Raw genomic sequence first — 25,817 nt, forward strand, 5'->3', positions numbered from 1 at the left:
AAGCCCAGCATTCAATCTAGAAGTTACCTAAATGACTATAAAATGAAATACTTTAAAAACTCTTGAAATATGCTTTAATATTTGGAAATAAAATATAACCCATGCTATTTATAAGGCATTTTGGTAAATGCTAAGTTTTCATTACTGTTCAATACATTTTATTTTACATATTAGGGATTTCTAGATTTTATTTTTTTAAGTTACAAAACTTTTAAAAGGTTATTTATCCATTGTTTCATAATAAATTACGCCAAAACTTAGTGGCTTAAAACAGCCATAACCATTTCTTATTTTTCATGGCTTCTTTAGGTCGGGAATTTGTGAAATGCTCAGCTGAGGGGGTCATGAGATTGTAGTCAGGTGCTGGCTGGAGCAATAGTTACTTGAGTCTTGACTGAGACTGGAGGATCTATTTCCAAGGTAGCTCACTCATGTGGCAAATAGGTGCTGTTGGCAGAGGGTCTCCTTTCCCTCCATGGAGGCCTCTTATTCAGAGAGAGCAATCCAAGATACCAAGGCAATGCCTTTTATGACCTAGCCTCAAAAGTCACACACTATGACTTTTGCCATATTCTACTGATTGAAGCAATTACAAATGTTCACTCAGGTTAGGGGATAGGAGTAGACAGACACACCTCTCAAGTGTCAAGGATTGACAGGGTCTAAAGGAATGTCAGTGTTCCATGCAATAAGACCAGGTGGTCTGGAATATATACTGGTGAATCTGTCTTTAGAAAATATAGTCTGCTACCACTGGCAAAGGATAAATTGAAAACTATAATTCTGGGGACTAAATAGTAAACAAGATATGTCCACTGCTTTCAGAGAGCTTGTAGTATAATAGAAAGAGAAGAGACAAGGAGGAGGCTGATAGTCATTTTACAAGTTATAACCAGAAGAAGATAATCACCTGGGAGTCCAGATGGAAGATTACTGGATGGGAGAGTTAAAATTTACTTTGGCCTTTAAAGCCTAAGTTAGCTAATTTGGAATACTGTCATGGACTCTTGTTCACTATGGATGTGGGTCTTTAACTGTGTTACCATAATGCTGTAAAATATGAAATTTTTGCAAATGTTATTTAAAAGGACAGGTTTAAGAATCAAGTTTTCCTTTAGTTTAAAACCTCCATCTTAGTTTTATAAATAAAACGTTATTTATTGGGGGGGTGTGGATTTTGTAGATTTTTCCTGCATGTGAAGGTGTGACTTAAGTTTTAGAAGTCTAATTTAGATCTGTTGAAATGACTATAAATTTATATGGATTATTGCCTAAAATTTCAGTTGATATTGGAAAGTGGCCAGGATACTTTATTAATGGTTTTAGAAGATTATGCATGTTTCTTTTTAAAATGACTGAAGGATTCATCTGGAATTAGTTCTTATACCATTATTCTAAGCCTATTTTTTCCTGCAAATAAAATCCTTTTGAAGACTAACTGTATTCTAGTGAAGACAATACATATTATAATTATTTAAGTTAAAATTTTAGTTAAAGGTAGCCTTAGAATTGAAAAGTTTTATGGTTAGACCTCTTTAGCCACTTTAATAGTCCTCACTAAAAAGCACTGCTTCCTCTGATGGATGGGAAAACAAACTAGAGATACATAGATTACCGGTATTCTCAGAGGCCATGTAGCCAGCTCAGCTTGGGTTACTTGGCCAGTCATTTGTGTGTGTGTGCGTGTGTGTGTGTGTGTATACAGGGTCCATTATTATTATTAACAGTCATATATGTAAATGAACTATGACTTTACTAATTTTATTGAATTCAGATTTATTTAAAAGAAAAATAGGCCTCATTTTATTTTTAAAGAAATGAAACATCTTTACCAGTAAAAAAAAGGGAGTACTTGGTTTCTGCCATCATGGCTGACTATGTTTTAGCATTAGGAGTGAGGCTTTCCTTGCTGTAAATAATCATATGGCTCAATTAGAACTTGAGAGAAAAAAGATGAATGGCATAAAGTATGAGGCAGGTGTGTAAAAAGCAAGGAGGGGAGGAATGAATACACCAAAAGACCAGATGGGAAAAGAACTCTACTTTTGATGATCAAAATAATTTATAGAACTAGTTCTTTAATGCAGATATGTCAGACGTATTAAATTCTGGGCCAGAGAGCTAGCCTGGAATTTCCAAGATACAGAGTAAACTCTAACTTTCAGAATTCTGCTTCTCCCCACTGAATGACAAGGGTATTTTTAAGTCTTCAGAAAATTGCTCAGGGGTTTCTGGGGTATCCTGATGGAAATACTACAACCCCCATAATGAGGGAAAATGTTAGTTGAGAATTATGGTAGTTTTATTAAAGCTAATTAGATCGTTGACACTTTCCAAGATGTCTTTTGGAACACTGCTTTTCATAAATTTGAGCTGTAGGGGCACCAGCTATAGGAGGTGTTAAGGAATCCATGAATGCACCTGCTGATACTGGAGATGTATGAATTCACTGTTACATTATGCAGCATCAGGCCTGGGAAACAGAAATCTGATCTCAATTTTGCCTGCCTTCTGTGTTTATGACCTTGTACAGGTAAACTTATGCACATAGGGGCTTTCTAATTCTAACAAAGAAGTTATAAAAGACATCAGCCTCCAGCATATAAACTGTTCAGTCATTTTAAGTGAATTCAACTGATATAAGGGGAATGTTGGAGTAGAAGCAGAATTTGTTTTCAAGTTCTAGCTCTGCCTCTTGTTAAACTCCATTATTTCAGGACAAATAATTTAAATGTTCTGATTTTCAGTTTACTTACTTGGCAATTCAGATAGTGATAGCTGCCTAATCAATATCATAGGCTAGTGAGAGGGTGAAATAAAGATATAAATAAGAGATTATTTCTGAGCTGTAAAATTCCCTGCAGAGTACATAATTATTACTGTACTACCCACAGGCTTGTAACGCTTTTGTCTTTATAGTTATTTTTCCTATTTAGAGATGAATGCCATTGACCTTCTGCACACTTTAAGTTGTTTCCTTTAGTAGTAGGTGGTTGAGCCATCCACATACTCTTGCTTGGTCCTCTTGTTTTAGAGCAGGCAACACATTTCATGATAAGCTATGGCCATAGAGGTGAGATTTGTCTCTGAACAAGTCAATTTGCTATGTCATCAAACCATGGTCTAGCAAAATAACCAACCACTCAGGCATTTTTCACTCTAAGAAACTAGTGAAGAGCAGATTATGGCTCATTTAAAATATTGAGTAAATGAAGTTAAGGAAAATATGTCATTGGAGCTATAGTATATTTAAGGGCACTTATCAGTATTCTCAGCTCCAATAAAAAGGAATAGTCTTTTAAATAATATAATAAATAAATACAATTCTGGCGTGTCTTATTGCTGGAAATGTATAGACAATTTTTTGGTATATGATGTCCAAGACAAAAGACTCCCCAAACAAGGTTTTAACCTCCACAGGTGCCACTGCCACCACTAACGTCACTGCCATCCTCATTAGCATTTATTTAGCCCATGCTGCATGGCATGAACCGCTATACAGACTTTCCCTATATTATCTCATTAAACCTTGTTTAACAGTATAGGTACCATGATTATACTCGCTTGGCATTTGTAATTGTTGTTTTGCTCTACTCTATCTTTGTACCAAGTACAACTTAATTGACACCCACATAAGAGAAAACCCTATCCAACTTAAATTAGTAAAATATTGGCTGAGAATTGCTCCAGCCTCTGAGTCATGGTCTACGTAATTCATTAAATTACTAGTAAGATGTTTTTGAAATCTTGTTCATGAAATTATTGAGAGCTCTCAGGTCCATGGTGAAAAATTTAAGAGGTTTTTTCTTCTTAGCATCTCTGAATTAGGAATAGTTAACAGTTATCTAGGTTAAACCTATCTCATGCATGATAATGATCATACGGTTACTTCTGAAATGCCAAATTATTACCTATTAGCCACTGCTTGTTCTTATTAAGGCAGAATCTCTGATGTAAGTCATTCTAGGAACAGAAGTGCAAGCAGAAACACTGCATATTATTATTACCTATGTTGGATTTTTAGTGGTAACAATCACCTTCAAAACTTATTTTTATATGATTTCATTAATTCTAATCAATCTATTGAAATTGCATTAATTGATTTCTAGTTTTGCCTCAAATTTTCTTGTAAGCTAGATATTTTTCTGGAAACATAGCATTATTTAGAAATCTTAGATCTGTTTTAACAAGTTCATAAGTTTACATGGTCACTTTTCTGTTTCTATAGCAAGAGTAAGTTATTAAAAAAACTGAAATAAAAATTAAGTATAAGGGTTACATAATTGTGAAGTGGATTTACATTTTGGACATCTAGTCCTTAATTGGCATGCAACTGAAAGGTAGACAAGATTTTTTTTTGCTTTTGTTTGTTTTAGAGACAGGGTCTCACTCTGTTGCTCAAGCTGGAGTACAGTGGCATGATCATAGCTCTTCCCAGCCTTGATCTCCTGGGCTCAAGGGATCCTCCAGTCTCAGCCTCCTAAGTTAGACTAGATATTTAAGACATGGAGCCATATAAAAATATTAAAGTTTTCTATGTGTTCGTAAAAGTGTATGACTTTTCCAGGAAAACCAAATTTTCTTTAATATGCATCATGGCTTCTTTTTAAACTTTTATGTGAGTCTTCTTTTTTTTGGATAGTAAATGTAAATTCATATTCATTAAATTTTTAGAAAAACATAATGCCATAGTATCCTTTAATATATAGTTGATTAAGGAAAGTATAAAAAGGTCATTGATTTTGACAATATTGACCACCATTTATTCCATAATACTAACACCTAGCATTATATAAAAGTGGCTTTGATTTTAAATTATACTTTTAAGGAAAAACATTGAAACTGTATTTTTTTATTTATTCATTATACTTTAAGTTCTGAGATACATGTACAGAACGTGCAGGTTTTTTACATAGGTATACACTTGCCATGTTGGTTTGCTGCACCCATCAACCCATCGTCTACGTTAGGTATTTCTCCTAATGCTATCCCTCCCCTAGCCCCCAACCCCTCAACAGGCCCTGGTGTGTGATGTTTCCTTCCCTGTGTCCATGTGTTCTCATTGTTCAACTCCCACTTACGAGCGAGAACATGTGGTGTTTGGTTTTCTGTTCCTGTGTTAGTTTGCTGAGACTTCTTTTAAGGCCAAGCTTTATGTAGTGTTACGATCAGCTTAGAACAAGGAATTCATTTTGAAACAGCAAATCATTCTCTGTCCTAGTCACCTTCCAGAATTACCTGTAGTGCCTTTTCAAAATACAGATGCCCTGCCCCAAACCCTTTAGAGTTTGATTCAAGAGACGCTACATGAATCTCAGATGTTCTTATTTTTTAAATGTCCTTATATGAATCTAATGTATAATCAGCAATGACAATCATTGAATATTTTTAAGAGACTGAAAAATAAAGTCTTCCAGAGGGGAGTACAATCCTAGTCAAAAAAAAAAAAAAAAAATTCTCGCACTCCATCAAAAGTAGATTGACTAAAAAAAATTTTTGGAGACTCTGTATTGATAAGCATGCCCCCTTCAGACTGGCTGCCCAGTATATTACACTGCTTTTACAACTTTCTTTTCATCTCTCACGGAATCTACCTATGTATATACTTTGATATTGCGAGGAGAAGATTGTGAATATCAGCTGATTCATTTCTTTGCCGAACTAAATCAAATATAGAGAGAAGGAAAAATGCAAGTATGTGGATGTAAAAAGGAACAAGAAGGGGGAAGTGAAATAGGTAAAATTAAATAGAGGTGTCAAATAATACCAGGAAGCTTCCCAGGGGACTTAGTGACTTCAGTTTATGTATTATCTTGTTATTGGTTAACTACGGCTGCTGTTTATTAATTCAGATCATCATTAGAGACACGTATTGTTGTCCTACTGCTAGACAGCTTAAGGTGATGGTGGTAGGAGTCGTGAGTCTTTTCACCATGACTCTGCCACCCTGCACTACTTTAAGAAAAGTCAAAGCATGTGAACCCTGTGGTACCCATTAGTCAGTCCATGTGGAGCTCTCTGCCCTTCTCTGCCCTGACCACGTCAATGTAAGGATTTTGCATGCAGAAAGGCAAAGTACTTTTAATTGAAAAGTTTCTTATTTCTTTAGAGTGAGAATGTGCATACTAAATAAAAAATAATCAAAATAAGTCAAATAGCTTTGTTCTGTACAAATGGAAATTTGAGAAGACCTCTTAGAAAATGCTAAACCAAAAAAGGTGCATTTGATTTGAATAATGACAGAGAAACACTGACCTCTCTTTTCCTGGGCTGAACTAAAAACTGGCAGGACATGCTCAGCCTTCTTAGCACAAGAATTAGATTAAAGTCACTGCAGTTTTTTATTAGATGGCTAAGGGGAAAATATCATCCACGCTAACTCTTACTCTTAGCTGGTTTCTCTATATTTTAGTCCATTTACTTGAAACTGGATCTTCACTCTATCCACTCTATGGTTAGCTTTTTATAAGTGACCATTCATTTAGCCTGTCTGCTGTCTTAGGATGGGCTCTTCAGCAGTCAGGCAAATGGGAGGAGCCATTTGATCACTACTTGTCTTTTATATACAAATATCTGGTTTGGGCACACAATATCCTTCAGAGATATGACATCACAAAAGGCTATTGACAATAACCTTCATGAAATGAGATCTTTGCCAAGTTGTGGTATGTGCTTGACCGTTTCCAACATCCACTAAGATCTGTATGTTTAATGCCATTGGCAATACATGCTTTTCATCACATCCACTTTCAAGCTGGCTGTGTAAATTGGAGATAGGACTCCAACAATTACTTTAGAAATTGTTATATTAAAAATAAGAGGGAAAAACCTAAATTCCCTTTATAAGGAAAATACCTAGCCAAGCTCAAATGGATGGATTTATATAAAAAAAATTCAGGAAAAACCTATAGATAGAAAAAAATAATAATTCTTTGGTGTAAATATCTGAGAAATGTTTCATTTATCTGGGTTGAATTTTTAAAATAATTGCTCAGATAGACTCCCTGGAGTGGCTTTACCACGATTAGGAGTTTAGTTCTCAGCTTTACAGATTCAAGAAGTCAGTATTATCCAAGTTGATAAGGCTATGAAGTCTGACTCATGTGAACCAAATGCACAAGGGATTCAAATATAACCACGTAAACTCTATATAATAAGTAGAACAAGTAATTACCATTTACTGAGTGCCTACTTTAGTAACAGTTATAATGAAAGGTTCTTTTCCTGCTGGGATGTATATATTAGCACAGAAAATCAATTTGGAGCTGGACAGTGATGAATTTAAGTCTCTACAGACCATTACTAGCTCTATAACTTTGGGTTTTCTTATCTGTCAGGGGTGATAGAATTAAGTCATAAAATTGATCTAATATGTGTAAATCACAAAGCACAGTATCTGGCACATGGTAGGCACACAGTAAAATGCCTGTTGTCACTATCATCATCATCTTCTTCGTCCTGTTTTCACCACTCATCATCATTAACAACATATCTAACAGATCCTATTCTGTCTGATTCAAAGCCCAATCTCTTTCCATACTGTCCTCCTCCTGTAGGAGCTGGGTTGACTAACCAGCACAATTTGCTCTAGAGGAAATCCTGCACAAGGAATCAAATTATAATCAGAAGGCAGTTAGTATAATGTCATGAGATAAGAGGAAATCAACTTAATAATCTTAAAGTTTGTGGCTTCCAACTCTGGGTGCTTGATACATCTGTCTCTACAGTGGAGCAGTCCTGCCATTCAGGCCCAATAAATTGGTTAATTTTGGGGGGCTGAATATTCTAATAATTTTAATTGTTTCTGTTTATTTCTAACAACATGTGGTGAAAGGATGCTGAACATCAGGATCACTGAGGAGCTTTTGTAGAAATGCAGAATCTCAGCCCAATCCCAGAGCTGGTAAATTAGAATCTGCATTTTAACCAGATTCCTAGGGGATTCAAATGTACAATCAAGTTTGAGAAACATCATTTTTGGGGGATATTCCTTAGTATCTCTCTTAAGTACCTAGTCTCATCCACTATATGCATATTCTTACTAGTTTCCCTTCAACAGAATAAACTTATCCCCAAGTAATCTTATTTCCAAGCTGCATAGCTTTGTACTAAATCTTTTTTTTCCTCTCCATCACTATACGAAAAAAAAAAATTACTGTGTAAAAGAGACTAAATAAAAAAAAATTGTTTCCAGGTCTTTGCTTAAAAATGACTCTTTCACTCAAGTTCTATATCTTGGCAGATGGCATCATTTATATTTAAGGGAAAAGATAGTTTTATATTATTTGGTTCTACTTTTTAGAGTTTGCTTTTGCATGAGGTAATTTTTTTATTTTTGGTCATCTCTTTGAAGTCTCTCATTTTTTTCTCATTTTATTTCTCTGGTATAATTTCTCTGGTATGATTCCTCAATCACTGCTGCTGAAGGAAGTGCAATGTCACCCTGACACCAACCAACTGGAAACCTGGCAGTGCTTTTGGAAATTCTTTGTCTTTCAGTTTTTCCTAGTAGAACATGGAGTTCATCTGTGTTTGCAACCACTTATAAGTGGATATTAAAAAGTCACCAGTTCCTTCTTAAATCCACTTAGATTTTAAAGAGCATTCTATAATCAATGAGTTTGGTCTCCAAGAAAACAATGTTCCTGTCAAGACAAGCTTTAAAACTTTGGAAGCATCTGATCAGCCCATACTTTATGGAGATAACTTCTCTATAGCCTTTCAAGCTTCTACTTATTTACTCTTTTCCATAAATTAGTAGACCTGATAACATACCTATCTGTAAATACAGTTATCTCCAGATTCTATCTCTCTATTAAGTTAACAGGGCAATCTGTTTAAACAAACTGGAGGTCCTTCTTGGCCTTCAAATTCATAGAACTAAGACACACTATTTAAATGTTTGTGTGTATTTGTGTTATACATCCATATATGTCCTTACTTATTTAGACAAGATTATAAAAAATCATTTCTCCAGCATGTACGTGAAAGCTTTCTTCAAAATTTCTTCATTTTTTTCATGTTCTGAATCAAGTCTCTCATTATTTTAACAGAAAATAGAAAGTAATTTTACCTCATTTTTCTAAGCCTTGTTGTTTAGAGAGGTAAAAACACATGTCTAAGTCTACCCTTCCGACCCCTCCGACCCCCTGCAAAAATTAATGACTAAACCAACTGTTGTAATCCAGGTGTCTTGGGTTCTGAGCCATTGCACCATTAAATAACTTACATCATAGCAATTGGATGGGGAATTTTAAATTCATTAATTTATCATTTAATAAAACCAGTGAGGGATTACCGATTTGTTTTACTAGGTTTTTCCTCTCTTTGAGCAGTTTCATTTAGAAACTAAGACTCTTTTTTTCCATGTTGTCAGAAGAGCTAAAAAGAAAGTATTTTCAGCTCCATGGATTTCAACAGGGAGGCTTTTAACAGTTATGCTGCACGTATCCAATTAGCTTGTGAAATCTTATCTCTTCTACCAGTAAAAAGAGCTCAAAAAGAAAACATTGAAATTCCAAAAAGAGCAAGAGAGTGTTTTTGGCAACAGGGTAACTCAACTGAAAGAGAGCTTACTAGTTAAAAATGGTAATTTGGGCATTTTGTTTTCCTTTAAAGAGGTGTGTCGATATGCAGAAGTAGGAACCAAATGTGCGTATGTACAAATGCTGCTGAGGGAACATCTCTTGTGATGCCCAGGGCTGGAATTTACTCCTTTTTTCTTTTTTCACACTTAACAACTAGCTCCATAAAAGGAATTAGACAAGAGTCTTTCTAGTGATAGATACTATGTTTTCCTTCTTGTTGTGTCTGTCCCCCTTATTTTTATACCTTTCATCCTTTTTAAAGTCCTTTGATTTGCTAATTTCTCTATTCCATCTAAAGCAAGCAAAGACTACTTATTTTTGGAGTAGAAGAACTTCAAAGTCTCTACCAATTTTGAGATCTAAATTGCTCTTCTGTGACCTAATATATGATTAATACAGCACAACTACTAACACAGTGTTTTTTGGTCCAGTAGTGAATTGGTATTCTCTTAATCAGAAAATGTATTCCCCACGTAATAAAATAGATCTTTTCTGTTGACATTCAGAGCACTCAAAGATACAGTCCTTAATTTACATTGCTTATTACACCTCAGCTTGACCCCTCTGCCCAGCCAAACCAGTCTACAAACTGTTTTACAGGGCTTCCCTCTCCTTTCTGATTATAGTGTTTTGCTGATTTTATTTCCTTTTGTAGAAATGTCCCAACTCCTCCTCTTCCCAAATCCTACCTGCTTTCCAGAAACCATCTCAGATACTAATTCCTAAGAACATCATAGAGCCAGAATATTTTCTTATGTAGTTTTATCTAATATTCCTAGCTAAAAATAAACTCTTTTATTTTTGCAATGTGAATATTACCCAAGGTATTTCCTTACCTATTGCAAGCCTAGATTTTTTAGGTTACTATGTTATTTGAAAAGCATGCAGTCTTCAGATCTGACTACTTCATGATCGAAACATATTACACTTTTTTTCGTCTTCCTTGTAGAGGACTGTCAAGAATACAAGAAATTTTACAGCTTCTCTTGACTTTTTAATAGCCATTCACCTAGTAGACAAGAACCTGCTATGGATGGAGCTTCATGGGATCAATATAAATTTCATATTCTGAAATTTAGTGTAAAAATGAACTTTGTATTACCTCAGGTCATGGTCTATAGTCTTGTTCTTCTAGCATCTATACCTTTCAGCACTACTCACACATTGGGTTTATATTCCTCCAAAATCTTACATAGAAAAGGTGTTCAGAAAATGATAGCTGACCTAATTTAAAATTACAGAGTGACATGGGATGACAAAAGAGAGTGAAATGTTTAAAAGCTGAGTATTTACTATGAACAATAGACTTACTCTGTTCTTTCTAGTGGATCAAGACTAAAGAGTACTAGAATGTAGGACATCTTCAGGAAGAAAACAATATGTATCAGAAAGCTACCCAATCAAAATCGTTTTGCCACACTGGAGAAATTGTGGACTAAACTGGCTTGACCAAATTTTCTTCATGGGAGCATAGTGTCCTCAGTGATTTATTCAAATCAACAACCATCAGGAAGTAGTCTCCAAGAATGAGGTATATGGATTGGAGAAATGAGAGTAAGAAGAAATGGAGAAAAGGAATGTACTGTTATTAAATTCTAGGTGAAGGAATCTTAGAGATTTCCTTCATCTTCATAACACCAGAAAAAAATCTTAGAAATGAGATAGTCTCTATGATTCTAAAAGTGAGATTATATACCTGGAGATTTCGAAGCCCAAGGCTCGTGTTTCTTCAGCTGAAAATCACTGCCGTAATGCACAATAAGTGCCTGCCAATAGGAGGTGCTCATAATCTTTTTTTTCATTAGAAGCGACTGTTTCTGAATGGAGTGTCTTATTCTGTTGGGCTTCTATAAGAAGAATACCATAGACTAGGTGGCTTATAAACAATAGAAATTCATTTTTCACAGTTGAGGAGACTTGGAAGTCCAAGATCAAGGCATTGACAGATTCAGTGTCTGGTGAAGGCCCACTTCCTTGTTCATAGATGGCGCCTTGTCACTGTGTCCTCATATGGCAGGAGGGGTGAGGGAGGTCTCTGGGGCCTCTGTTATACCATCTCACTGGGAAGTAGGTTTCAACATATGAATTTGGAGGAGAAACAAACACTCAGCCTATAGTAGGGAGTATCTCATCTCTTTCATGTCTGGAAGGTAAACAAAGGTTGAACACCATCAATTTAGAAGATCTTCATCTGACAGAGGGGCTGTAGGGTGTAGAAGAGTTAGTAATTCCCCAAGGCTGTACAGCTTCTTGGTTGCACAGCAAGAACTGGAATCCAGGTCTCTTGGTTGCCAGTCCAGTGCTGTTTGCTTAGCATCACACTATCCAATTAATAGCTCCTCTCCATCCTTTGACTGGCCTTACAACTCTCACCACCTTTATTAAATAGAGGGATTTCCAAGTCAGTTTTTGCAAGAAGCTTTAGGACCATGTGTCCCCTATGCACCTTATGCTCTACGACATCATCTCTGAGAGAAAAAGAACGCCCATGAAAAATATCCATCTACACTAAAGACATTTATGTATACCAAAATGTCAAAGCCCAGCTAAAATGGGATAGCCTGAATAACAATCAAATATGAGTTTATTGTTTACTTTTTTTTTTCTTGTACTAACTCTAGCAAGCCAGCTCAAGCCACTCAGTTTTGGAGTGATTGCTGCCTTCTGGTGTTTGCCATTTTGATGATGAGATGAGTAATTTCTTGGTACCATATGAAATATCAAGGTCAGAGTGGCTGGAGCATCATAGGGCAAACAAGAGTGAGTCACTGGGTGACTGCTATGAGGCTGCCTCCTCTGTGATTTTGTGAGCCAGAGCTCCCTGCTTGAATGCTCTTTCCGGAGGGGTAAAGACTTTAGAAACCTATTTTTCTTACAAAACCATTGTTGTTGCTTTGTTCCCCACAGGTACTTTTTTCTTTAAGATGTAAATGCTCTCTGGGTGCTAAATGGATCCATCCTTATTTCTTGCAAAAGAGTTTGGTTAAATTATTTTTATTTCAGAGTTTTTCCTAGCGGGATGAGAGTCTTGAGTGGCCTATTCCTAAGGAGGCTGGAGGTTGAAAATAATAATAATAAAATAATAATATGGGGTTAAGAAAGAGAGAGAGAGAAAGACACAGAAAGAGAAAGAGAGAGAGAGAGAGTGTGTGTGTGTGTGTGTGTGTGTGTGTGTGTAAGGAAAGTTTAGTCCCAGCAGCAGCCAGTCCCAGCCTTACCCTCACCATGCCTTATAATGCATCCCGTCAGTGACCAATAGGAATACAATGTGAACCATAAATGTAATTTAAAATTTTTAGAAGCCATATTAAAAAATAAATCTAAAAAAGGTAAAATTAATTTTAATAATATATTTTCTCTAATCCAGTACATCCAAAATATTATGTCAATGTGAATTAATATAAAAATTACTAATCAGGTATTTTACATGAGTTTTTTTTCACATTAAGTCTTAGAAATCCTATGTCAATTTATGCCCAAAGCCCATGCCAATTCAGACTACCTACATGGCCATGCGTAGGGACTGTAATGGACAGTGTAGTTACAGAGTAAAAACCAGCTCTACAGTTTGGCATTTGAGATCCTTCTTAATTTGTCCTATAACTCTTTAAACTTTGTGTGCCCTACACCCTCTATATTCCAGCCTTGCTAGTTTCCTTCTCATTTGTCAGCGTGGTATAGTTTTTCATTTTTTTTATTTCTGCAGTGGCCTTTGCCTCCCTTTCCACTATCTGTGTCCCAAAACATGTCCCAGCTTTGGAGACAGCCTGATAAGGGTCTATAAGGTCCGTGATTGGGATTTAATTCCAACTTCATTGCTTAATAATTAGGTGACCTTAAGCAAGCCATTTAGCCTTTTTGAAACTTACACTACCTATCTTTAAAATTATGATCATGCCAGGAATGGTGTCTCATGCCTATGGTCCCAGCTACTTGGGAGGTTGATCGGGGGAGGATTGCTTGAGCCCAGGAGTTTGAGACCAGCCTGAGCAACATTAGAGACCCATCTCTTTAAAAAAATAAAAGAAAAAAAAACATGAGGACAGTAATTACTCTGTGTGTGTGTGAATCTGAGGGGGTGGTGGGACAAGAGAGAGTGAGAGAGAAAAAACTGATGTAATGAATACAAAACAAACAAAAAATATTTTTAAAAAGACATGTAGTGCTGTAGTTATGCACCCTGGCACATAATAGTTAAAATGTCCTCCTCTTTCTGAGTTACTTTCCAAGTTGCTTTTGTGAGTAACACTCCTATTCCCATCTGCCAGCACTGCCACAGAGCATGCTGTTAAATGGTCAGTAAGCTTACTTAAGTATCTCATTCTTTGTATTCTGCAGTCTCATCACCTGCACATCTTAGTTCTACCTTCAACAGCCCCTGCTCAGGCTTTCCTCCTCAGTCACCATCATCAACCCCTTTCTTCTTTCTTTTTGCCAAAATGCTAACAGCAAAATATACAGCCTCTGCTTTTTGGAAATGATTGACTCTGGTACCAAGTAGAGCTGCACAGGTGCCCTTCCGTGGGGGCTGAGAACTAACAAGCTACCACTGAAAACTATGCCCAGCTCAGGTTGATGGTACAGCCAGTTCTGTCCCCTGCTGTAACAGTTTCCTAGGCAACCAGTACACATTGCCACTGGAAGAAATGGAAGAAAAGTCAAAACCTGCATCATTTCCAGTTTTCTATACGTTTGAAGTGCTAGAAACATAAAAAAAAAATATGGATAACTCAGCATGTGTTTCAGTATTTCATGTCATGTTGGTTATGGCCTCTGTCATATCTCTAATGGAACTGCTAGTGAATTACTAGTGATGGTGTTGTATAAGTGAAATTGGTTATTTCTAATGAAGTAAGGTTTATCGTTTTTTATATCAGCCTTGTCCATATTTTATTAAATTTAATCCTGCATTTTTGTGTGTATTGAGCTTTTATAAATTACATTCTAAATTTCCTTTTTAAATATATTTTTGCTAATATATAAAAGTACAATTGAGTTCTTTATCTTGTATCCAGAAACCTTGCTAAATCACTTTACTAATTCTAATAGCTTCTATATAGATTCTTTTGTTTTTCACTTGTGTAATCATGTCTCCAGCAAATTTTGAGAATTTTAATTCTCCATTTCCTTATCACTCTTTTTACTTGCTTTAACACTGTCTAGAACTTCTGCTACTATGATGAGTAAAGTGGAAATAGTGGACTGCCTTTTCTCATTTCCAAAATCAAGTGAAGGCTTCAACATTTATCATTAAGTATAATATTTCCTATAATTCCATGTAGATACTCTTCTCTTCCTGAAGCTTTTTAAAACATTACAAATGGAAATAGATTTTGTCCTATTTCAAATTTGCTAAGAGGGCTTTGAAAAATCACAAATTGAGATATAATTTTATCAAATACTCTTCCTGCATCTATTGAGATAATCACATGATTTTTCTGCTTCATTTTATAAATATGGTGGTTTAAATTTATTGATTTTTAGTTAATAAACCAATCTTATATTCCTGGAATAAACCCAACTTGTTCATAATGTATTATATTTGTATGACTCATTGGATTTCTTTTGCTTATATTTTGTTTAGGATTTTTTAACTTATGTTCGTGACAGAGAGTTTACTGATGTTTTCTTTTTCTTGTAATGTCTCTGACAGGTTTAAGGATCAGGGTTATTTTAGCATCTTAAAATATGGCTCTAAAGGCTACCATTATGTCCATCCATCCATCCATCGATTCATTAATCACACAAATATTTTTTGAGAGGCAATATAGCATAGTGGTTTAAAATAGAGATTCTAGACTTCCTACATTTGAATAAAAAAACTTACTGTAACTATATGTTATCTATTTCTGTGTAACAAATTTTCACAAACTTAGCAACATGAAGCAACACAAAGTTATTATTTCACAGTTTCTGTGGATCCAGAATCTGGAAATTAAGAATCTGAGCCCTCTGCTTCTGGGTCTCTCAGAAAACTGCAAGTAAGGCATCAGCCAGGGATAGAGTCTCACCTAAGGTTTGATAAGGAGGTGCTATGATTCGAATGTGTCCTCTCCAAAATTCAGGTGTTTCTTTTTTAAAAAATAAAATTAGTTCCAGGGTACATGTGCGGGATGTGCAGGTTTGTTACATAGATAAACGTGTGCCATGGTGGTTTGCTGCACCAATCAGCCTGTTACCTAGATATTATGCCTGGCATGCCTTAGCTATATTTCCCGATGCTCTCCGCCACCCCCTACCCTCCCCTGACAGTCCCTAGTATGTGTTGTTCCCTTAATCAACCCAAATGCCCATCAATGATAGACTGGATTTTTAAAAATATGGTACATACACACCACAGAATACTATGCAGCCATAAAAAGAAACAAGATCATGTCCTTTGCAGGAACATGGATGAAGCTGGAAGCCATTATCATCAGCAAACTAACGCAGGTGTTTCTTTTCTTTCTTTTTTTTCTTTATCCATGCTGTCTCTTTTCGTTTTTAAAAAAATTATACTTTGGCTGGGCATGGTGGCTCACGCCTGTAATCCCAGCACTTTGGGAGGCCGAGGCAGGGGTATCATGAGGTCAGGAGTTCAAGACCAGCCTGGCTAACATGGTGAAACCCTGTCTCTAGTAAAACTACAAAAATTAGCTGGGGGCGGTGTAAGGCGCCTGTAATCCCAGCTACTCAGGAGGCTGAGGCAGGAAAATCACTTGAACCTGGCTGGCAGAGGTTGCAAAAAAAAAAAAAATAAAATAAATAAATAAAAATATATATATATGTACTTTAAGTTCTGGGATACATGTGCAAAACGTGCAGGTTTGTTACATAGGTGTACACATGCCATGCACCCATCAACCTGTCATCTATGTTACGTATTTCTCCTAATGCAGTCCCTCCCCTAGCACCCCCACCCCCAATCCCCGACAGGCCCCGGTGTGTTATGTTCCCCTCCCTGTGCCCATGTGTTCTCATTGTTCAACTCCCACCCATGAGTGAGAACATGCAGTGTTTGGTTCTCTGCTGTTGTGTTAGTTTGCTGAGAATGATGATTTCCAGTTTCATCCATGTCCCTGCAAAGGACATTAACTCATCCTTTTTTATGGCTGCAGAGTTAACGCAGGTGTTTCTAATGTGATAGATTAAGAGGTAAGGCCTTTAAGAGGTGTTTAGGTCGTGAGGACTCCTCCCACATAAATGGGATTAGGTGCCCTTCTAAAGGGGCTTGAAAGAGGGAGTTGGGTCTCTTTTTCGCCCTTTCACCTTGTATCTTGTGAGGACCCAGCATTCCTCCCCTCCAGAGGATACAGTGTTCAAGGTGCCATCTTGGAAGCAGAGAGCAGCCCTCACCAGACAATTGAACCCAATGCTGCTTTGATGTTGGAATTCCCACCCTCCAGAACGGTAAGAAATAAATGTCTATTCTTTATAAATTACCCAGTCTCAGGTATTTTGTTGTAGAAGCACGAGACAGACTAAGGAGAAATCTGCTTCTAAGTTCACGTGAGTGTTGGCAGGATTCAGTCCTTTGCTGGTTGTCAGACTGAGGACCTCAGCTCTTTCATGGCTGTAGGCTAGAGTCTACCCTCAGCTTCTTGCCATGTGGGCCTCTCCATATGGCAGTTTACTTCATCAAAGTCAGAAGGAGAGAGAGAGAGAGAGAGTCAGTAGAGTCTGCCAGCAAGACAGCAGTTACAACATTAGGTAACGTAATCATTGATGTAACATTCCATTACCTTTTGCCATACTCTATTGGTTAGAATCAATGTACCTATTCTACTTACATTGGAAGAGAGGGAATTAAATAAGGCATGCATATCAGGATGTAGAGATAATCAGGGGTCATCTTAGAGTCTATCTGCTACTGTAAGTTAGAAAGATTATTTAACTTGTATATGCATTGGAGTCTTCATCTGTGAGTGAAAATAATAATAGTACCTATTTATAGGGTCATTAGGAATATTACATAATTTACATAAATAAAACAGCTAGAATAGTGGCTGGCATAGAGGAGGTACTGCATTACTGTTAGATGCTATGACAGAATGAGCATCCTTATCTGAAATGCTTGGGACCAGAGTGTTTTGGATTTGGGGTTTTTTTTGGATTTTGGAATATTCATAGAAGACATACTGGCTGAGCATCTCATATGTGAAAATCTGAAATCCAAAATGTTCCAGTGAGCATTTCCTTTTAGTGTCATGTCAGCACTCAAAAAGTTTCAGAACTTGGAGATTTTCAGGTTTGGGATTTTCAAATTAGGGATACGCAGCCTGTTGCATGTGAAGTGCCATATACTATTCAAGGTGTGAGGGACTTAACACTGAGTAACAAGGACAAAATCCTACCCTGATGCAGATTACAATCTACTGGAGAAAGGCAGAAGATAAACATATAAATATATAATATGAGTGTTGGTGGTGGGGGGGTGTTACTATTTTAGATAAAGTGATCAGGGTAGTTCTTATCAGTGGCCTGAAGGATGTGAAGGAGAAAGCTTTGTATACATCTTAGGGATAACAAGAGTGAAGTAATTAAAATGAGAGTATATTTACTTTAAGAACCACATGGAAGCTTGCTTTGAAACTATACATTGTAACTTATAAATATTCATGGTAGTTATTCACAGATGACAGTTTATTCCCAGATAGCTCTTCCATGTATGCGAAACACTACTCTGTAGAAATTGTTGCAGAAAATGTGCAAACCGACAAAAGGTTATGCTCAACAGAGACAGTAAAAAGTTAATCTAGAATCTTGGATTAAGCTGAGTGATGCCTTGGGTATTTATCCAAATTTGGGTTGAGTTAAATCCAGCTGCAGCAAATGCTACTACAACAATGGACCAATAAAAGCAGTTGAAAACCCCTTTTCTTTTCTAAACTATTCATAATTCAATTAATTAAACATGAAATCATCCCAAAGCTTAATTTGTTTTTCCTTCTAGCTTACATTTTTTACAGTTTATACATAGTTCCAATCACAATACAGTTGTGTCTCTTTCTCTTTTCTCAGTGTTTCATTAGAGAAATATATTGTTACCAATAATTATTAGGGATTCATTTTTAATGATTAAATCTTTCACCATATTGGTATATCAAAAATACTTGGTCTTATTCTCCTGAGCAGTTTGGTTATTTTTATCTTGTTTGCTATTGAAAAAAATTGGATGCTGTTAACACTTCTGAGATAATACCTTTTTTTGTATTTTAAATTAGTTTTAGAATAAATTCTCAAGGGTGGGTTACTTTTCCAAAGGACATTAACATTTTATGAAGCCCATTTATTTCAAGTCACATTTACTAGGGTTTTGTTTGTTTGCTTGTTTTCTTTGTTGTTGTTTTTTGTTTGTTTGTTTTTGAGAGAGTTTTGCTCTTGTAGCCCAGGCTGGAGTGCAAGGGCGCGATCTCGGCTCACTGCAACCTCCACCTCCTGGGTTCAAGTGATTCTCCTGCCTCAGCCTCCCGAGTAGCTGGGATTACAGGCACCTGCCACAACGCTCAGCTAATTTTGTATTTTTTTTAGTGGAGAAAAGGTTTCACCATGTTGGCCAGACTGTTTTTGAACTCCTGACCTCAGGTGATCCGTCTGCCTGGGACTCCCAAACTGCTGGGAGTACAGTCGTGAGCCACTGCGCCTGGCCAGTCCATTTTTAATGGTAACAGAAATATCACCATCAATTGGTGATAAACCAAATGTCCATAGATTGTGTTATTTCTGAATACACTTAATGTTATAACCTGTTAGCAGTTAAAAAAAAACAAAACAGTATTTATCCCTTCAGGCAATAAACAGAAATCTTATTCTCAGTAGTCTCTGTGCTAACTGTATGCATAACTGGATATTTTATTTCACGTAGTAGTTCAGAGTAATCTGAAACCTGAATATTTGGACAAACACCTAATTCTATTTCTTGCTACCAGTGTGACCTTGGGCAGAGTATACACCTGCTCAAGTTCCTCAGCTTTGTTATCTGTAAAATAAGGTTAATAAGAATATCCACCTTAGAGGCTTTGTCTCAGTTGATACATGATAGGAGCTCAATAAATGAAGGCCATTACTATCATATTATGTGTTCATAAGTTATTTTTAGATCAGAACTTGTTGAACTCACCATGAAGGGTTAAAAGTTTGCTGGAAACATTAGCAGCAGCTAGTGGTAGCCTGGGCTCTGCTAGCACTGCTGAAAAGACAACATAGTAGAATACAAGCCATGAAGCGGGCACCTATGGGTCATATCTGGTTATGTGTGTTTATCCCACATGGTGTTTTTTTTTTTCTAAATTCGTTGCTAATATTGAACAATTTTGAAATTTCATCTAAAATCCTGATTTGTTGTTTTTCTTTAAAAAAATAAATTGAAAGATAAAACAAAACCTGGCTATTTTGCTTATGGCAACTGTCAGCTGGAGCAGAGCAGCAACTGCTTTCATTAGAAGAGGTATTGGAAAGGACCACACATTCCCCAAGTGCCACCTGTGCTTCATCGCCTGTTGCTTACACCTTGCCTCCTTCGCTCATTTACATGACCTTGCTGGCTTCCAGAGAATTTCACCAGCACAGTGACTGAGCTCCTGGCCTCTGAAGGTTGAGAGACCTGGGTTAGACTCCTGGCTCTGGCCTAATCACGAATGAAACTCCGAGCTAGCTGATTGATCACTTATGTCACTAGACATTGCAGAGCACTGAGTGGCACAGTACATTTCTTACCAGGCTCCAGGATGTCTCATTATGAGAGATGCTCTGTTTGCTTTAGCCTTGGCCTTTGGGCCAAAGACATCCTTTCCTCTAGTCTGCAAGAAGTATGAATTGAGAAAATTACAAGGAATAGTAGAATGCCTAAAATGCTGCTGCAAAAAGTCTGTGTGCTCTTTCTGAAAAGACTGAAAGTGGTTACTTTGAGACAGTGGGGAATCCATATCAGGAGCACTAAGCTTCTATTTTTATGCCTGGGAGAGTTTTTGAAGCCATTACTCCATGTTATCTAGTCTTAAAATGCATGATTCATGCATAACACAGATTGGAAATGGCAGAGAGATTGATCTTATGGTAGAAGTGTACAGTTTTCCATAGCACTAGCCGACCATTTAGCAGTACAAGGGATCTGTAGACCTGAGCTAATTGGTTCTTTCAGGCATTTGAGCGCTAGTGTTCAGCTTCCCACTGAGCTCTGCATTTTTCCTTGTTTACACATTGTAATTAATAGAAGAGGAGACTATTGTACATTTACATAAAACCTCTAACCTCTATGCACATATTAGGGGGCCTAATGAAAACATTATGTAGTTGTTCTTGGGGTTGCTAGCTAAGCAGATTAAGCAGAAAAATCACAGTGATGAAGAATCCAATAGACCTGAGTTTCAGTCTTGGCACTGCTGCTGTGACCTGTGTGATGCAGGATGATTTATTTAAATTCTCTGACTCAATTTTCTCATCTGAAAAAAAAATGGGATAGTATTAATGTCACTCATGGGGGGATTATATGAAAGAACTCATATTAGACATTTAAGACATGAATAAGCACTTAGTAAATAGAGTTAACCATGGTTTTCCCAGTGTATTAATGCAGAATGGTGAGAAATTTCTATATAATAGTAAATGTAAGCCACAGTTTTTGTCCTTATGGACCTAAGAATATTTGGCAGGGTTTATGCTGATCTTGAATATATTTTTGTCTTATAGCACAGTCATGGTGAGCTTGACTATCTGGCTTTGACTCTCTATCCCACCTCTTACTCATTCTGTGACATAAGGCACCTTACTAAAATTCCTGTGTTTAATATCTTTATTTATTAAATGGGGACATTATTACTGACACATAGATTGTGTCAATTATTATTGATACCACATACCTTGTGTCAGTTATTATTGATACCACATACCTTGTGATGTCTGGCACAAGGTAATAATAACAATAATGAAGAGGAGGAGAAAAGCTAACATTTATCACATGTATTCTATTTATTAGTACATTATATTTATTACATGTAGTTAATTGATGTACTAACTTTTAGATGTATTATGTAAACCTCACAGTTACCTGTAAAGTTATTTTCATTATTAGTCCCTTTTATAGATGAGGAAACAAGAGCATAAGAAGCAAAATATCCAAAAGATATTAGTTGTTGTGGTCATTATCTTTAATAAAATGAACATCTTTCCAATTAATTACAATTATATTTAAATAATGGTTTTAAATTCCCTTCCCTCTTAATAATTCCGTTGCATCTGTAGAGCTTATCCAACTTTCTGTAGCTGGACATTTTGGTTATTCTTATGACATTCACATGAAGAGCAAGTTTTGAAACTCTTCACATTTTACACAAGAAGTTGTCTGCCTGTTTGTGTTAGCTCTGAGATTAATTTTACATCCTTCTGTTCACTCGACAGATTTAACTGAAGAGTTGAGAGAGTGAGGCTGTCAGGCTAACCTTTGAGACAAGGAATAAAACTTTTGGACAGTGCACATTGGCAGGCAGAGGGCTGTGTTACTAACAGACTGGATGAGGTAAATATTTTCAACCTGTTGAATCTCTAATCCATTTTTGCACAATCTATAGCTATGAGGAAAAGCACAAGTGAGACCATACTGGGCTAAAATAAGTAGACTGAGGCATCTTATACACAGACTAAAACTAATATTCTTGGTTGATATGCTATTTAGACCACAGAGATACTGTGCTGTTTTCACTCCTGGCTCATTCTTCTCCACCATAAGAGGTGTGATCAGCCCTGTTGAAGCCCTCTATGTCTAGGCTATTTCTAATTGCACTCTCTCTCTACCCCCAAACACTTAAATATTCCCTTTCCCTGCCTTATTTTCCTCCAAAGCATTGACCTCTATTTACAGACTACATATTTTACTTATTTATTGTCTAATCTCCCACCAGTGGTATAGGGAGCCTGCTTACTCTAGTTTGCAAAAGAAAATTGCTAACTATTTGGGAGTTTTGCGAGCTGATTATCCATAGTGGGAGTATTTACACCATGGAAATTGGCAAATGCTACCAATGAGGGCTTTTATTTTGGAGAGGTGGTTTGCCAGAACACCATTGCCTCCCCGTTAAGCATAATCTCCGTGAAAAAAGAGATTTTTTTGTTTCTATTTTGTTTATTTCTCTATCATCCTAATTAGAAAGGTGCCTTTCACATAGTAATTTAAAGTTGTTTGTTGAAAAAGTATGAAATAGGCCTGGTGCAGTGGCTCACACCTGTAATCCCAGCACTTTGGGAGACTGAGGCTGGCAGGTCACCTGAGGTCAGGAGTTCAAGACTGGGAAAACATTTTAAATGGTCCATTTTCAAGGCATGATAAATCTAAGTACTGGCAGCCAGCTTGTGGATGTAACAAATGGCACAGCTCATGCACCTAAAAGGTCACAATTAAGTGAACAGAATGTAGAGGAGGGGTCAGCCCATAAAAGGGAAGAAAGTTTTGTTATTGGGAAATTGAAACTTAACCAGGGAAGGGGTCCAGGGTATAACCTTATAAGGGGAATAATGAAACTTAGGCGACGTCCAGGAAGATTGTAACCCCATAGTACTCGACCAAGGAGGAACTGGGAGAAGAACTTGTGTGCTGGGAGATAAATTATCTGCTGTAACTGCCCTGGGTGTGCCTGCCTACCAGACACCCATCTTGCAAGACTGCTATTAGAAGTTTCACTTTCACTGTGCCTCTGAGTCCATTCTTTGAATTTGGATGGGTAAATGTGTGTTTTTCACAAAGACCAGCCTGGCCAACATGGTGAAACCCCATCTCTACTAAAAATACAAAAATTAGCTGGACATGGTGGCACACACCTGTAGTCCCAGCTACTCAGGAGGCTAAGGCAGGAGAATCAGTTGAACCCAGGAGGCGGAGGTTTCAGTGAGCCAAGATCATGCCACTGCACTCCAGCCTGGGCAACAGAGCAAGCCTCCATCTTAAAAAAAAAAAAAAAAAAAAAAAAAAAAGGAAATGAAAAAAGTATGGAATAAATGCATGAGGAAATGATGTAAATGAGTGAGTGAATGAATGAATGAATGAATGAAGAAATGAAACTCAATCAGTACCCCTCACATGGAGGTAAAACCAGTCATCATAGCTGCTTTTCTTGGTGCAGTGATTGAGTGATTCACAACTGGGCATGGAGAGCTTAGTTGCTAAATGAGTTTTACTAGATCCCAGTGCAGAATTGAGTCACAGAACTTGGACATCTAGTCTATAGTTTCAAGTTTCTCTCTTCTTGACTCAAAACTTTGGCCTTGAGCCAATGAAATTTTTTTCTAGTTAGATTTAGTAAATCAAGCTACTCATTGCTTAGTCATTAAAATGGAAAAGAACTAAGAATATGTAAACAGAAACCTGAAAAAAGAAAACATTACATGTATACCATGGGGAAGTTAAGACAATTTGGCTTGTGCTTGCTTTCATTTCTCCAGCTCAGATTTATATTTATAAGTCACCCTAAACAAGAAGGATGCCTAATGTTTTAGCTTGATTGTTTATAATTGCATTACATGGAAGTCCTATCATACAACATTGTTGATTGCTGAGAGCTGTATTACCTTGTGTCACGAGCTCTGGGATTGCCGTAAAGTACCTCCCTTTCTGGAAGGAAAAGAGACATTCAGAAATAAAGCATATGGTCAGGGATAAAAACAGACTACCTAAAATATAATCAAGAATTTATTTTTGTTGTTGGTTTTTTTTCCCCCGAATGTTCTCTTCAGTTTTTTTTCATGCTTTTTGATGTCAGAATTGGTAATTAGATTTCAAACATCATTATTTGTTTGGCATGACCTTAAGAAAGATGGGACTCAGTCTGAAAGGACTTAAAATTGAGAAAAAAATTTCAAATTTAAAGAGTTATGAATAATATAGAAAAGGGAAAAGATGAATTTGTTTATTAACATCTTAGAATGGAGGCTATTCTTAAAGTTTAGATAAGGTGATATGAGAACAACAAAAAGAATTTTCTCTTTCAAAGTAGTATCTATGAAATCTTCTACTGAACGCTGAGGTATAGTTGAAGGCAGAGATCCAATGATTGAGTCCCATCTGTGATTAAGTAAGGTTGGAATTTCTAAGGGCTGTCTTTAACCTCTTGAAATTAATGGAAGATAATAATGCTGCTTTGGGTCAAGTCCTTTGGGCACCATTATCAGAGTAAACATATCGTCAACTTTACACTTATTATGTGATCTGTACTCTGTATTGTAAGATGCATACTTCTTTATAAGCATCTCATTTTAAAAACAACCTCAAACAATGCTGTGGGGTAAGTATTAATATTTGTGTCAGTTAAGATGCTTTAGGTAGAAAGTGTCAAAGTGCCTATTTAAAGTGCCTTGAACAGTAAGGAAATGAATTATACTACACATTTAAAACTCCATTGTTAGTGTGGGCTGCTGTTGAGAGGAGAACAAAGCTCTGGCTCCATTTTCTCAGCTCCATTTCCAACTGTGTCCTTCTCCATGTGTCAACTTCGCTTTTCCGTTTAACCAAAAGTTAGCTGCCAGTGGGTCTAGGGTGCCATGATTCATTGTTCTTATCCAGTGGGAGAAAGGAGAATCCAAACATAGAGTATAAATCCTTCCCTTTAGTAGGCTTAGGTAAATTTGTGTCATATGCCCACACCTAGACCAAACACCCTCTCTAGGGAAATGCCTTGTGCTGCTTGTCTTAGTTCTATGTTCCTTGACCAATTCACTAGCAAAGCAGATGGGCTTATAATGATTGGCTCACCAGTAAGATCTACCCCTGGAGCTAGTGATTTGGGTTTACTTCCCCTGTTTCCCACGGTTGTGTGAGGATAGAGAAGATCCCTGAACAACACCAAAGTCTTGTTAGGAAGAATGAAGTCGGTGCTGAATAGACAATAGACAACCAAATATCGCTACAGTCTTATTATCCTGAGTTTACAGGTGTGGAAGCCAAGAGGTTCGTCAACTTGTCCAAGATCAGGCAAGTAGAATGAGGAGGAGTAGAAGAAAGAGAAGGAGGGAAAACAAAGGAAAAAAAGATGAGGGAAGAGGACAATTAGAAGGCAGCAAACACTTATATTGTACTTTACTATGTCAGGCAGTACTCTAAGCCCTTTATATAGCAATAGAAATTCACACATTTAATTTTTACAGCAAGCCTATGAGGTAGGGGCTATTAGTATAATTACCACTTTGCAGTTGAGAAAACAGAGGCACACGGAGTTTAAGTACCTTGCCCAAGTACATGTAGCACATCCTGTGGAGCTGAGATTTGAA

At 36.8% G+C, this 25,817-nt stretch overlaps 1 protein-coding gene and 1 pseudogene across 7 annotated transcripts in view; both read left to right on the top strand.

Annotated features, from left to right (window-relative positions):
- The window catches only part of PRKG1 (protein kinase cGMP-dependent 1), a 1,291,606-nt gene that overhangs the window by 365,585 nt on the left and 900,204 nt on the right, over positions 1–25,817 (top strand). The gene's annotated exons all lie outside the window — the stretch shown is intronic.
- The window catches only part of LOC129136188 (ras suppressor protein 1-like), a 172,261-nt pseudogene that overhangs the window by 142,763 nt on the left and 3,681 nt on the right, over positions 1–25,817 (top strand). Inside the window, exon 1 of the transcript XR_008537532.2 lies at positions 1–25,817. This exon is cut by the window's left edge and continues 142,763 nt beyond it; it is cut by the window's right edge and continues 3,681 nt beyond it. The product of XR_008537532.2 is annotated as a ras suppressor protein 1-like (transcript).

This window comes from Pan troglodytes, chromosome 8 (genome assembly GCF_028858775.2).
Source record: "Pan troglodytes isolate AG18354 chromosome 8, NHGRI_mPanTro3-v2.0_pri, whole genome shotgun sequence".
Lineage (NCBI taxonomy): Eukaryota > Metazoa > Chordata > Mammalia > Primates > Hominidae > Pan > Pan troglodytes.